Source organism: Phocoena phocoena, chromosome 16 (genome assembly GCF_963924675.1).
Source record: "Phocoena phocoena chromosome 16, mPhoPho1.1, whole genome shotgun sequence".
NCBI lineage: Eukaryota > Metazoa > Chordata > Mammalia > Artiodactyla > Phocoenidae > Phocoena > Phocoena phocoena.
Window position 1 is genome coordinate 51,234,455 of NC_089234.1, and position 16,629 is coordinate 51,251,083.

A 16,629-nucleotide genomic window follows, 5' to 3' on the forward strand; every position below is an offset into this window, starting at 1 on the left:
CAGAAAATTAAAATCCAAAAAAATTTACAGTTCAAAAATCTCCTCCCCAACTTTTTACTCAGCTCTGTCTCAGTATGTAAGTATAATATCTTGGTGGAACCTAGTGTCCTTCAGTAACTTCAGCCTGAATGTGTTTTTCCCTGCATCTATTATGGCCAGTATAGTACTTCCAAAGATAGAGTAATTTAACCCTAAATTACACATGTATCCCACTTCCAAATTTCCATATATCTGAAGACCACATCAGAACATCAGGGTCACAGGCATACAATTTAGAAATCCAAGTAATTTCTTAGTCTCTAAGTAGTTTACTCCTAGCAAAATAATGTTACTAGCACCTAGTACATGTAATCTAAACATTCCCTGCCATTTTCAGGATGAGTTGGAAAGTGTTCCTTCCTGTTTCATACTTTGGAAGGGTGTGAGGAAGACTGGTGTTAATTCTTCTCGAAATAATTCTTCTCTAATAGTAGAATTCTACAGTGAAGCCATCTGGCTTGTCTTTGTCAGAAGGTTTTGATTACTGCTTAAATCTCTTCACTAGTTATAGATCTGTTGGGAATTTTTATTTCTTCATGATCCAGTCTTGGTCAATTGTATGTTTCTAAGAATGTATCCATTTCTTTCACATTAACCAATTTGTTGGGGGTATAATTGTTCATAGTAGTCTCATAATCTTTTTTTTTTTTCTGTGACATCAGTTGTAATGTCTCTTTCATTTCTAATTTTGACTATTTGAATATCCTCTCTCTTTTTTTTTTAGTCTAGGTAAAATTTTGTTAATTTTATCTTTTCAAAAAACAAACTACTGATTTTGCTGATTTTTTCTCTCAGTTTTCTATTATCTATTTCATTAGCTGTGTTTTAATTATTTTCTTCCTTCTGCTAACTTTGGTTTTACTTTGTTTTTCTTGTTTACTTCTTTGAAGTGTAAAGTTAGGTAATTGATTTGAGATCTTTGTGGTTTTTTAATGTAAGCATTTACTGCTATAAACTACTTTTACTGCTTTTGCTGTAGCTCGTAAGTTTTTTTATGCTGTGTTTTTGTTTTCATTTGTCTTGAGATAATTTTCTAAATTCCCTTGTAAATTCTTCTATGACTCATTGGTTATTTAAGAATGAATTGTTTAATTGCCACACATTTGTGGGGTTTCCTTCTGCTATTAATTTCTAGTTTCATTCCATTATAGCCAGAAAATATACTTTGCTTGATTTCAATCTTCTGAAATTTGTAAAGACTTAATTTGTGGCTCAACATGTGATCTATCTTGGAGAATATTCCATGTGCATTTGAGAAGAATGTATGCTCTGCTATTGTTGGGTGGAGTGTTCTTTATATGTCTGTTAGTTCAAACTGGTCTATAGTGTTTTGCAAGTACTATGTTTGCTTATTGATCTTCAGTCTAGTTGTACTATCCATACCTGAAAGTAGGGCACTAAAGTTCCCTACTATTATTGTGTTGCTGTTTCTCACTTTAGTTATTTTTAATGTTTGCTTTATATATTTGAGTTCTCTAATATTAGTTATATATATTTCATAGATACACCTTCCTGGTGAACTGACCTTTATGGAATTATATGTCCTTCTTTGTCTCCTGTGACAGTTTTTGTCATATTCTATCTTGTCTGATATAAATATAGCCAATCTTGCTCTCTTAATTTCCTGTTTGCCTGAAATGTATTTTTCCATCTTTTTACCTTTAGCCAGTGTGCCCTTAGATCTAAGGCAAGTCTCTTAGACAGCATATAGCTGGATCTTGTTTTTTTTTAATCTATTTAGCCAATCTATGTCTTTTAATTGGTACATTTAATCCATTTACATTTAAGAAAATTAGTGATAGGAAAGGATTTACTATTGCCATTTTATTAATTGTTTTCTTTATATCTTGTTGCTTTTTTGTTCATTCTTTTTCCCTTTCCTGTCTTCTTTTGTCTTTTGTTGATCTTTTATAGTGACATGTTTTGATTCCCATCTCTTTCCCTTTGTGTAAATTCTATAGATATTTTCTCTGTGGTTCCCAAAGCAATTACATAAAATATCTTAAAGTTATAACAATCTATTTTAAGCTGATAGCAACTTAAATTTTGTTCATGTATTGTTTTCTGATTTTATTTACTTGTCTATTTTTGCTCTGTTTTAGTTCATTGAGCATCCTTATGACAGTAATTTTGAACTCTTTTTCTGACAATTCATGTAGTCTCTGTTCTTTTATAGTCAGTTTCTAAAGATGTAATTTGTTTCTTTAAAAGGGCCATGTTTCCCTGTTCCTGTGTGTGTCTTATTATTTTTTGGGTTGGGATTTCAGCATTTGAAGAATCATCTAACTCTTCCAGAATTTGTGGTCTAGTTTCACATAGGGAGGACTTTTTCATTTAGAACAGCGAGAGATTTTGGAGACCTCTCAAGCCTTTCTCAGATATGCATCCTTTGTCAGCACTTGGATTCAGGCAAGACAGAGACTGTTTCATCAGGCAGCACCCCTAAAAGTCAGGATGTTGGTTATATGTTGTACTCCTTTTCTTCCCCAGGGGGAGACTGAGAGTTGGAATTTCCTCCAAATCACCCTCTACCATGCTGGGCTCTGGCAAGAGAAAGTATCAGAAATTATCCTACCTAGTTTCAGTGTGATTGGCTTTGGGCTCACTTGGAGTGCAGGAAACTTATAATTATTCTGCCATCTTGCTGACCTCCCTTCTATTTGAATTAAGATCTTTTTTTTTTTTTTTAACATGCATTAGGCCTCACTCTTTATGCTGTAAAGATCTATGAATTTTGAAAAACGGATTTTGTCATGTATTCACCACTGCAGTACCACAGAGAAGAGTTTCATGGTTAGTTTCATGGTTAGTTTCTGCTTCTAAAAAGTGTCTTGTGTTAACCTATTCTACCCTCCCCACTCCCTAAACTTGTGGCAATCACTGATCTATTTTACATCTCTGTAGTTTTACCTTCCCCAAAATGTCATATAATCGAATCATATGGTATACAATCTTCTCATTCTGGCTTCTTACATTTAGTGATATGTATTTGAGTCATCTATGTATTTGAGTAGTTTGATGGCTTTTTCTTCTACTTCACTGAATAGTTTTCACAGTATGGATGGATGGATTACACTTTGGTTATCCATTTACCTCTTGAAGGACGCCTTGGCAGCTCCTTTTCTTCCCTGTCCTCTAGTTCTTTCTCTGGATGCAGCATTCTCAGTCTGCTTTTTTGAATCCTCTTCCCTGTTGACCGTGGCTTTTATTTATTTATTTTTCCTTAGGTGAGACAGAAAGGGTGGAGGTGGCTGAAGTGGAACAGAGTTCCCTTACTCAAACTGAAAAAAGATTTCAGAATTGCCCTCTGGTTCAAATTAATTAAACTTCTGTCTAGCGCCCTTCTGGAAACTAAGCCTTTGATAGAAGGAATGGTCTGGGTGGGAATTTATAATGGCTACTCTTCCCATACCATTTCAGGTTCATGTGGGGAGTTTTCTTGGATCCTACCTGTGAGAACCTGGTGATAATCCTGAAGGAAAGCACTTGACAGTGTGAGGAGCCCCGTATGACTCTGGTGCCCAGCAGCTTCTTACTCTCATTCTAGTCCTCACTCAGTCTCCACCACTTCAAAAGTACTAATAGAAGTTGTTCCTATTTGTTTATGGCATCAGGTAGGTGAATCTCAGGTACTGTAACTCTCTGGATGTGCTTGACTCTTTAGATTTTGGGGTAATGGTTTGCCCTGTGATGTCTTTTCTCTGACATTTCTTAAAAAATAATTGAGTTTTCTCTTTTCTCTGACAGTTCTTTAAAAAAATAATTGATTTTCACTTTGTCTTGCTATTTCTTATTGTAAGGTTAGGGGTAACAACTTCTACACTTTTTATGGGAGCTGAAATCAGAAATAACTTCTTCATCTTTTAAATTCCTTGTGCTTTTAAATTTTGCCACCACAGTAGCAATGCAAAAAAATAATAATGTTTATTACTTATTTTTCTGCTACAGTGATCTGACTTACTCTGGAAATATATAGTAGCTCTCTAAGGCCCAGACAAGGATAGATAAAAGGGGTTGGGTGGGTGTTGCTCGGGAAATATAGGAAGACATTGGCATAGACCTTTTCTGGCCTAACAAAGAGTTTGTGCTCTCCACGTGGTACATAATCCAAAGTATGGCTACTTCTATGAGTATAGAATTACTCCTAAATTCTTGGAAGAATCTTCTTTCTCTCACGTACACATACATACACACACACTCAAGGAAGGAAATTTCTAAACTTGATCTCTTCTTGCCTCCTTTTGACAGGTTGCCCTGATCCTAGCCGTGGCCCGTGTCTACTGACATAAATTTTATTCTAAAATCACTTTTTAACTTTTTTTCAGTCATGACATTTAACTCATTTTGGAATTATAAATAAGATTAAATCAAGACATGGTATTTTTCTAGGACAAAGATATAAGGAAATAAATGTTAGCTCATTGTCCTTAGACCAATCTCAGTATCATTACCTTTCAGATTGGAGAACATCAAGGAAATGGGTTGATTGAATGCACTCTTGGGAACAGCTGGAGCCTAGATATTATTTAATAGCCAAGTCCAGGCATGCCCAAGATGACGCCTCCATCGCCAGCCTTCACAGTAAACCCCTCAGAAATGGCCTGGGCTCATTGCCAGAGTCTCCAGTAACAATTAAGTTTTAGGACTGTCTAACAGCTTCAAGAGGATAATATAGAGGATGTTTCTCAGGCTTAGTTAAACCCTCATTTCTTAAAGGTGGTTCTATGAAGGATAATAATAAATTGCCATAGTGATTTGGGGGAGAAATGGGAAGCATGCTGCATGTTCAAAGTCAAAGTGTCTTTGCCATCAAGCTCCATATTCTATGCTTCTCTTGGCATCTTTCTGTCAATCATCATCCCACAAAGACATTTCTGCAGTGGGTTAAATTAATTAAGAAATAATGATCCTGGCAGTGCAGTGGATGGGGAAGGGAGGTGGAAAATGTGGCCTGGGATCTAGAAGACTTATTCTGTTCTAACCAGTCTACCACTGGTTCTTATGAGCTCTCTCCTTAATAATCCTCAACATTTATCAATTTTCACCCTAAAAAAATTATATATCGTTATTTATCTCCTTCTGAGCTCTGCTACCATTTTGTCTCTCTCCTAATCTTCTCCAGATAGTTTATTGCTCAAAGTAGAAGGCTATAAGCATCTATTCCTTTGCTTTATCCTTTCTCGTTGTATAAAAATAAACACAGTTTCTTTGTAAGTGCTCAAGGCATTATGACTTGACCAGTTTTCTCCCAATGACTTTCTGTATGATAACGTACACCTGTGTTGGTCTCTGAGCCTCAGGGTTATGTGTTTTTTATGAAGGAAATTGCTTGACATTTTCCTAAACTTCGGGGTCATCTCCTCACTAAAGCATTTTCCCTGTTTCATACCAGGAGGAACATGCCAGTGGGTAGTGTGAGTGCCATGATTGATATGCTTAACCATGAGGAGCTGCCCCTGTGGTTGGTGTGGGTGAGTATGAGTCTGGAAGACTTGTTACTCTCTAGAAGGGGGCTGAGGGTAGGTGATTTTACTGATAAGAGGATTGAACTAGAGCCTGTGGGCAAACCTGTGATAGGGCGTTATCTTAGTCTGTTCAGGCTGCTATAACAAAAATACCATAGACTGGGTGAGATGTATTTCCAATAGGTCTGGAAGCTTGGGAAGTCCAAGATCAAGGCAGATTCAGTGTCTGGTGAGGTCTCACTACCTGGTTCATAGATTGCCATCTTCTCTTTGTATCCTTATGTGGAGGAAGGGGCAGGGCATCTCTCTGGGGTCTCTTTTAAAAGGGTACATTTCCCATTTATGAGGGTGGAGCCTGCAGGACCAACTCAACTTCGGAAGGACCTATCGTCAGATATTATCACAGTGGGAGTTAGGGTTCAACATGTAAATTTTGGGGAGATACAAACATTCAGTCCATAATAGGCATTAAGTGTGAGAGTAGACAGAATTGGACTGAGAGGTGTGGACAGAGCCAAAATGTCAGGAATCCACTAAAACATTGACCCAGGCTTTCTAGATACCTGCCTTACCACCATAAAGCTGATGATTTTTTCAGCAGTTTAAATGGTGGTAAGAATAGATGATTACTATATTGGAATATTAATGTGGTATCCCAATAGGCTACACTTAAAAAAAATTCTAAGTGTCAGCAGAGAGGGCACTACTGCAGATTACTGGAGTATAATGGTATTTGGGCACTCTGCAGACATTTTATTCGTTGAGTGGATTGTAAAATTCTGAAAGTTATTCAGGAAGCAGTATTCTTTCCCCACAAAATGGAATGATTCATTTCTTATCAACCACAGGATCTAGGAAAAATATGTACAAGGCAATTCACTTAGCTCTAAGCAATGAACATATGTGTGCAGGTGCATACATATAGAAGTGGTAAAAAATGTAGGTTTACTTTTCTGAATCATTTTCCCAGTTCCTGTAGATAAATGAACTTGGCACATACAATTAGTCAAAATATCTTTGGCAACATGTTTTATTAAACGCTCACAAAAATCACAAGATGTGTCAGAATTAAAGCTCAAAATGATAATGTCACAAAGTCAGTAACTCACAGAGTGGGTATTTCATTATTGATCAAAGTGTGGTTTAATCAGAATTACTCATTTTATAGACTGAGAGTAACACAGAAACCAAATCTTGCCACAGCAACAGGGGCTGAATAGACAGTAAGGAGACTACATCCAAGTCATGATGCTGAAAAAATACACTAAGGCTGGGGATATCAAGCCTGTTGCACAAGGAGGGGTGGTATTATCAGAGCACAGTTCATGAAGGCAATCATCATTAAGGTACCCACGATGAATAAATGGGTTTTGCAACAGATGGGAGGATTATATTGATGGGAAACCCAGGGCAAGTGTGATATACAAATCCAAGAAATTATAATCAAGGACAGAGCTACAGGTTCTTAATGTGGGATAGGAATGTATAAAACTGATCCAGTCGAATGAAATTACTGTAGTATTAGAAAGGTTTATAAAAATTATATTACAGAACAGAAAACAAAGCTGAAGTCTAAATACTTAAATAAAGGACCTAGTTCTAGTTTGGGCTGGAGTAGTATGCTAGTCCTGAGAAGGTAGGTTAAGCTCTAGTAATAAAGAATATCCCAAATCTCATTGGCTTAGAAATACTTATTTCTTGTTCATAACATACTTCATTGAAAGTTGGCTGGGACCCCTGATCTGTGTTATCATCATTGCCTTCTTTTGGGGACCTAGGCTAACAGAGCAGTCATTTTCTAAAACATTTTTAATAATAAGGAAGATGGAAAAAACTACATGGTATAAGCATTAAAATCTCTTCCAAGAAGTGAAATATATCATTTCTTTTTAAATTTCATTAGTCAAAGCACCCTGAGTTAAACAGAGTGGGAGAAGTATAATTATCATACAGGAAGTAGAATAGGAGAAATGTGAAAAATGATAGAGTCTGTTACAACTGGTTATTATGTAAGTTGATTACAAGCCATACACTGTGGGAACTAGTCAAAACTGGACTCTCCATGTATTTTTTTGACGAAGATAAGCTTCAACCTAGAAAATGGGAAAGATGAACTTCTGTTGTAAGTCAGGTATCCTCTCCAGATTTGTGTGTTGGTACAAGTTGATGTGTACCTGTTTGGGGGGATGATGTTTGTGTGTGTGTGTGTGTGTGTGTGTGTGTGTGTGTGTGTGTGTGTGAATGGAGGATAAAAATGGGATAAAAAGGAATATAAAAGGTTATATAGATCAAGTGGATAAGACAAAAGCATAAAATGGGGCTAAATGATAAAACCAAGGAAGAAGAATTCCAACTTGACTATCTGGGGCTTAGAATCTGTTCTCCTAAGAAAAAGAAAGGGAGAAGGAAATTGGAACAATAGGGAGGGTCTTCTATCTGAGAAAGATGTTACACCAAATCTTTAATTTCTGCAACAGCCCTCCAAGATGAATGTATATATTTAATATGGACACAGCCCATTCTGTAGATGGAGAAACTTGAATCTCACTGAAGACTACAAAGTTGTAGGTCAAGGATTTTAAGCTCACCACAAGTTATTTTTTTCCAGCCCATTAATATGATGACTCCTTATTTCAACCACCTATGCAGCTCACAAACATTTCCCACACAGTGTGGGATGAATATAAAGTTATAGCAACAAAGAATACTGATCCAATAGGAATCTCTGCCTTGAAAGAACTAAAAACTAAAATTCCTAAACCACTCTGTTAACCAGACATTAAATTTTAGATGAGGTCTTAAGGCTCAGATTGTAACATGCTGCTTTTGTCAAGCTTTTACTTTTGCCGTGGGAAGACTCCCAGGCTTAGGAAAGGGGCTTGTTGAAAGAACACTTTTACATAGAGGCTATTTCTCCTTGACTGGTCAGCATCGTGTGGGATTTTTCTTCCTTTGGAAGAGATATTTAAAGGTGCCTATTACTTGACCTCTACCAGGTAGGCTGCCTTGCAGCTGGCCGTCCTGTGTAAATTTATCCAGACACCTGAGCTCAGCTTTCATCTAAGCACACAGATGAGAGTTGCAGCAGGCTCCCCATCCTTGCTCATTTGGTATTCCAGAGGAGAAGCTCAAGTCCTGTACCTTGTTAAAGGAAGAAACCAACTGCTAAAAGACCTTGGATGTGAATCATGGCATTCTCCCTCAGCTTATTAAAGCCATGTCTATTCCTCTTTGGCCTCTGATACTGTTTTGGTGCTGTCAGGGAGATTTTTGAGTGGTGAATGAACAGTCAAATATTTTGCAGTTTATTAGCTCCGTGTGGACATGGCCATTTGTCAAGAGAGCCAGCCAACAGCCATCTCAGACAATGCTCTCTCTTAAAAGATTAAGCAGAATTAGTGATATGGACAATTCTGGCAATGGAAGAAAAAAATATTTTGTTTTCCGGTAGACTTTACCTGAAACACCACAACACCAATAATTCTACAGGCACAATGCACTAAGTATATACAAAGTTTAAATTTTTTAATTAACAAATGCTGAATAGAGATGCATTATCTGTTGTTTAAAGCGTTCATGAAGCTGAGCAAATAAAGGCCATTACATTGGATAGTGAACAAACTATCAGAAACAAAAAAAGTTTTAAAGAGCTCCTTAAGTGTTCAGAACTACTGACACATATTCTTGTCAAGTAAAATATACATTCCAACACTTAAGTTAATTCATACTTCACTAACATTAACATGCCATCCATTAGAGTCAATAATTTATTTGGATACTTTCCATGCAATAATTTTAGTTAACTTAGTACTATAGTTGGAAATATATTACACATACTGTCTTATTTTTATATTCATAGTTAAACCATACTGTATCACAGGTTCTTAAAAAAAAGATTCTAAAAAGAAGTCTGGGGCTTCACTGGTGGCGCAGTGGTTGAGAGTCCACCTGCCAATACAGGGCACACGGGTTCGTGCCCCGGTCCGGGAAGATCCCACATGCCGCGGAGTGGCTGGACCCGTGAGCCATGGCCGCTGAGCCAGTGCGTCCGGAGCCTGTGGTCCGCAACGGGAGAGGCCACAACAGTGAGAGGCCCACGTACTGCAAAAAAAAAAAGAAAAAAAGAACTCTGCTGACAGATGATAAATTTACCAATATGAAAATAAGATTAACACAGGTCATTCCATTTGAAGATTCAGAAAACTACTTTTCAAATTTCGTTTGAATGACAGTGTTCATTATGTTGCTCTGCACAGTTACTTCTGCTTGGAAAAAAATCTTTCTTTAGAATTAATGATTCTACAGGCACAATGCACTAAGTATATACAAAGTTTAAATATTTTTATTAACAAATGCTGAAGAGAGATGCATTATCTGTTGGTTTAAGCGTTCATGAAGCTGCGCAAGTAAAGGCATTACACTGGATAGTGAACAAACAACACTTTTTCTAGTTTTCTAAGATTGGCAAAGAAAAGAAGCATATGCCATGCATCTCATATCTTTGAATTATTAATTTCAATTAATTTGTCAGAGAGCTGGAATAAATCATAGGAAAGTTATCTTTATTTCTGTAATTTTAGACTTTTTTCACTGAATGTTCATTGCTATTAAATATCTTTTAAAATATTGTGTAAATACAACATTTTTATGAAGAGAAATACATATTAATGTTTATATATGTGAACATTGAAAATCCTAACAAGCATAAAGTGAAATATAAAATAATGTATTTATGTGTAATGAAATCGCAGCTATTTTTGTGGGTATATTTTCTTTTTTGTATGTTCATTTTTCTACAGTGTATAGTATTTTTGGTTTTTCCTCCTCAAGCTTTATTGAAATACAATTTATGTACAGTAGAATTCACTAACTTTAATCATATGGTTAGATAAATTTGGATAATTTATTTATACTTTTTTTTTTTTTTTTTTGGGTACCTGGGCCTCTCCCGTTGTGGAGCACAGGCTCTGGACGCGCAGGCTCAGCGGCCATGGCTCATGGGCCTAGTCGCTCCGCGGCATGTGGGATCTTCCCGGACCGGGGCACGAACCCGTGTCCCCTGCATCGGCAGGTGGACTCTCAACCACTGTGCCACCAGAGAAGCCCTATACTTATTTTTTATTTAATGTTTTATTCTTATTCTAATTTCTTAAGGTAACACCTCAGGTCACTAAATTTAACTTTTTGTAATATACACATTTCAAACTAAAACTTTCCCTATATATACTGCTTTAGCAGCACTCCAGAAATTTGGACATGGTATATATTCATTTTAAAACATTTTAGTTACTCTTATTACTTCTTTTTTAACTTGTGGATCATTCAGAAGAATGTTGTTTAATATCTACTTATTCAAAGGTTTTGGTTATGGCAATTGGTTATTTCAAATTAATTCCACTATATTCAGAGAATATGCTTTTTAAAATGTATTTTTATTCATCTTATATATCAGTATATAGATTATCATTGTAAAATTACCATATGCCTTGAATGTGTATTCAGATGTAGTTGGGTGTAGTGTTCTTTAAATATCAGTTATTTTAGTGAGTTTGATAGGGATGTTCTGATCTTCTTTTTTTTTTTTTGCTTTAGTTTTTATGTCTCATTTTATCAATTGCTGAGATGATGTTAAAAGATTCATAATACTATGGGGTTGTCTAATTTTTTAATTAATTTTGTCAGTTTTGCTTCATATAGTTTGAAACTCTGTCATTAGGAACATTCACATGGTTTATCCATTAATTTCTAACATAATTAATGATTTGGTTGAGTCATCTATCATTTTATTTCTTATTTTCTCCTATAATTTTATTTTTGCTTTCTGATTTTTTTTAAATTATTTGAATATATGTTGATATTCAATTTTAATTTTCCCATTGGCTCTTTATTTGTCTTTTGTGTTATATTTTTGTAGTTACTGTAGGGATTACAACATACATCCTTAATTTTTCACAATTCATTACAGTTAATATTGATTTACTTTACATAAAATAATAAAAATTCCAGCTTTATACATATAGTTGTTTTACATGTTTCATCTATATCACATATATGATAAAGTCCATAAGACAATATAATAATTTTTGTTTTAATTATTTGAATTATATGAAAATTAAGAATAAAAATAATGTTATTTTGCATTTATTCAAATATTTTCCATTTCCAGTGCTTTTTATTCCTCTCTGAGAATCCAAATTTCTATTAAGTATCATTTGCCTTCAATCTGAAGAAATTCTTTAAATAGTTTACAATGTATATCTCCTGGCAGTAAATTTTCTTTAAACTGAAAATGTCTCCATATCAACTTCATTCTGTAAGGATATTTATACTGTACATAGACTGCCAGATTAACCCTTTTTGGGAACACTTTAAAGGTGTTATTTCATTCTCTCTTCTTTCCTCCATAGTTTCTGAGAAATCAGCTCTTAATAAATCATTGTTCTCTCTCATGTAATGTATTGTTTCTCTAGGTGATTTTTATATTTAGCTTTCAAAATATGACTACATTGTGGCTTATGTCTTGGTGTGGCTTCTGTGTGTTTTTTTCTAATTGGCTAGTTTCTGTCTTTTATCAAATTTGGGAATTTTTCAGCCATTATTTTCCAAATATTTTTACACACTATTTTTTCTCTACCTTCTTTCTGGAACTCCAGTTGCTCATATTTTCAACAATTTGATATCATCTAAAAGGTACTTAAGGTTCTGTTCCCCTTCAAAATCTTTTTTTCTTAGAGCTATTGACATTAAATATTTTCTATTGACCTATCAAGTTTCCTTATTCTTGCCTATGCCACTTATATTTCGCTATTATTGTAGATACTGCCTTGATCAGTTCTAGAATACCAATTTATTTCTTTTAAAAATAATTTCTATTTCTCTGATGACATTCCCTATCTCTTTATTCATTGAATGTGTGTTTTGTTTCTCTTCATTGAGGATAGTTGGAATAGTGACTTTAAAAGTCTTGGCTGCTAGTTCCAACATTTTGGTTATCTCAGGGTCAATCTCAGTTGATTTTCTTTGATCTTGAAAATATGTTTCAATTTCCTAGGTCTTTGTATATTGGGCTATTTTCTTATTGTATCCTGAGCTTAGAGAACTTGAATTTTGTGATTTTTGTCCTAAGAGAATGGCAAATTTTGTTTCTTGGTCAACAGATCTGATTTTAATTCAGAATTTTTGTTTTTATCCAAGTTGCTTTGAGTTGCCTGCATGTTTGTGGTTCCAAGATATATGTAGATAGAATTAGGACATCCTTTGTCTCTTTGCCTTCCGGATTTCTCCTACTTCTTAGAGGTCGTGAATAGCCAGGGCCAGAAGACTGTGGTTTTTCCAGTGACATCCTTGTTGCTTCCTATACCATGCTGAATGCTTTGGCTCAAATCTAAAAGCCACGACATGAAATCAATTCGTTTAATACCTCTCCTCCGAGTGTGTATACCCCGCAAGATTCTGTCTACTTCTGTTCCCTCTTCAGTGCCTTCAGGTACCTGCTGTTTGTATTATGTTCAGATTTTATAATGATTTGCTGTGTGTGAGTCAGTCTGGTGAGATCTTAGTACTTCCATACTATAGGAACCAGAATTACATTTTAATTTTTAAAAATGCTTTTTTAACGTTTGATTTTCAGCACTGCCACAAAGAAACCCATGTTCAGTATGAACTGTGTAACATTATCAGAAACCTGACATCATCATCATTTGGATTTTTTTCCCCTATATCCATTTAATATAATAGTAATAATATACCAGTATTATATTTGTGTATTTTTATTTTAGTCACATCTACTAATTATGCTCTTTATGTTAGCTGATACTTTATTGTATTTTGATCATTTCTTTAATAATTCTGATGGTTCCTCCCAAAGGATCCCATATAATTTATAGATTGGATTGTTGTTCTAAATTCTTAACATTTTTTCTCTTCCCGCAAATTTTTGTCCTGTTCCTTTACTTTATGGAAAAATACCTCAAGAATGTCTTGCATGTCACTTATTCAAGTTTCAAATATGCTATTTATATAATTTACTATCCTCAATATAAATTTTACTTCTTTTAAAATTTCCTTGTCATTCTTATTTTTTTTCATTTTATTTTTTAAAATTCCCAACCTTTTTTCATATGGTGTTTTAAAATATTATTACAGAATATCAAAACATTTTCTAAAATTACTTGGAGTTACTAAAGTAGAAAATTGGAGTGATATTAACTGAATCTTGAGGATAAGCTAAATATATTTTATGATACCATATTTTTATTTCATATTATTTTATATACAAACAGATATGTATGTAATATATACACTTGTGTGCATATATATGTATGTGTGTTGATATATGTGTGTTAATGTACATATGTATACATGTATGCATATATATGTATGTGTATATATGTATGAACACTGATTAAATGATGAGTATCAATCAGACTTAGTATTTATCAAGGCCTGTGTTGTAATGTGGCGTATGGTTTGACCATAGTGGACAAAATCCTTCTCATAGATGCAATTGAGCAGTAGGTTAATGAACAAAGTTCCTGGCGAATTCCCAGTTCCTAGAGAACTGTCATTTGTTTCATCTTTGTTTGACAGAAGTGGGATATTTTCCTTCTTCACTGAGTGGTTTTCTAATATTTTGAACAGATGAACTGCATGAAAACTGTAATCCCAAAATAAATTAGTCCTTAGTCTCTGTCTAATGCCTAATCAGTTCATGGATTGTGAGGTTTGTACATTTAAGGCTACATGTTTTCCTATTGCCAGGCTTGAGAATCCACAACCCTTTCATATTTCAGTCTTGGAGGACTCATTTTAAGAGAAGTAGAGATTTCCTTAAAAGCTCTCAGAGACCCTGGAGAACAGAATCGGCCCAAGACTAACAAGGAAATTAAATCCTGTGATTCCCAGGATTTGCTACTTAGGCTGGGCTATGGGCTATATTCTTTGCAGCCAAACTGGTTTTGACCGGGTGACATCTTTATAGTTAGAAAATCTGATGAATGGTTACATTTAATGTAGATGAGACACATATACTAACCACGTTCCAAATATCCAGACTTGTGAGCTATAATGGGGAATGGAAAGTTTTTACTCCAACCAGAAAAAAAAAATACCGTGATACACTCTAGAATTAGAAAATTACTAAGATTTATATTGCCACTTATAAGGAATTTATTTTCTATTCTTAACAGAAATATTATCATGTATTTGCTGACTTAGAAAAAATACTAAACAAAAGGGAATATCCATGTAATGGCTTTCATATACTCCTTGAAAAATATATAAGCTATAAAGTCAAAGTTATTTCTGTGATAAGAACACAAGGAGCAAATTTGGTTTTCTTCTTTTTGAAATTATTTATTTGTTTTAGATAAAATCTAATTTTCTCTAAAAGGAAAACTTACAGGAAGAGAAAAAAAAGTTAAGAATTTAGAACAACCATCCAATCTATAAATTGTATGGGATCCTTATTATTTAAGAAATACATCTCCGAAGGCTATAGCTGTCATAGATAGTGATTCCTCTAATGGGTCTGGGCAAAGTAAATTAAAAACCTTCTGGGAAGTATTCAGCATTCTAGAAGCCATGAAGAACATTCATTACTCATGAGAAGTACTCAAAATATCAATATTAACAGGAGTTTGGAAGAAGTTGATTCCAACCCCCATGGATAGCTGAGAGGTTCAAGATTTCAGTGAAAAAAGTAACTGCAGATATAGTAGAAATAGCAAGGGAAATAAATTTAGAAGTGGAGCCTGAAGCTGTGACTGAATTGCTGCAATCTTGTGATAAAACTTTTAACGGATGAGGAGTTGCTTCTTACAGATAAGCAGAGAAAATGTTTTCTTTAGATGGAATCTACTCCTGGTGAAGATGCTGTGTGGATTGTTAAAATGACAACAAATGATTTAGAATATTACATAAATTAAGTTGGTAAAGCGGCGGAAGGGTTTGAGATCATTGACTTCAATTTTGAAAGAAGTTCCACTTTGGATAAAATGCTATCGAACAGCATTGCATGATACAGAGAAATCATTCTTAAAAGGAAGAGTCAATTGATGTGGCAGACTTCATTGTTGTCTCATTTTAAGAAATTGCCCCAGCCATGCCAACCTTAAGCCTCCACCATGGCTATCATTCACCAGCCATCGACATCTGAGGCAAGATCCTCTAAGAGCAAAAAGATTATGCCTTGTTGAAGGCTCAGATGATGGTTAGCGTTTTTTAGAAATAAAGTATTTTTTAAATTAAGGTATGTACAGTTTTTAGACATAATGCTGTTGCACACTTAAAAGACTACAGTGTAGTGTAAACATAGCTTTTATAAGCACTGGGAAACCACAAGATTTGTGTGACTCACTTTATTGCAGTATTTGCTTTATTGCAGTGGTCTGGAACAGAACCCTCAATATCCCTGAGGTATGCCATAGTTTGGGGGTTTATACTTAGGTCTGTGATTAATTTTGAATTTTAATTGTATAAGATAAGGGAGATATGATGAGGTTTATTGATTTTTTTTCTTTTCTTATGTACATTAAGTTGTCCCAGCACCATTTGTTGAAAAGACTATACTTTTTCCATTGTATTGACTTTGCTACCTTGTCAAAAGTTAATTTGCCATATTTGTGAGATTTTGGGGGGGACTTTTCTTCTGTTTCATTATCTTTTCTCCAATACAACCCAGTCTTGATTACTGCTGCTTATATTTTCTTGAAATCAGGTAGTATGAGTCCCATCCTTAGCCCAAGCAGTATAAAGGAATACTGGGATAAGTGCTTAAGTATTCTTTTAGGCTGCTGGGGAGGAACTATGTTCTTCAATGTTAACAGATGGTATTGAGGATTAGACCAAAGTTTCAGGTTGTAATAACTGCACACTTACTTATTCAGCTCAATTCTCTGTTCATGTGACCTTGGACAGCCTCACTGGAGTGGCTTTTCTTGAAATTAGAGATTGATAGATGTTTTTAACACTTGAGGAGCCAGATCTTTTATACATATATCAAGAATAGTCATAATGATAATAATAATATTTTGCATTGTTTGTTGTGGAGCTATATAGTTTACAGAGTTCTTTCATTTGTATTATCACATCCAATTAAAATTAAAAAGCCTGCAGGATAGTACTA

The 16,629-nt window shown here is 34.7% G+C and overlaps 1 pseudogene; it reads left to right on the forward strand.

Annotated features, from left to right (window-relative positions):
* Window positions 1-4,593: 4,593 nt before the first annotated feature.
* Window positions 4,594-16,629, forward strand: part of LOC136136039 (serine/threonine-protein kinase MARK2-like) — a 54,001-nt pseudogene continuing 41,965 nt past the window's right edge.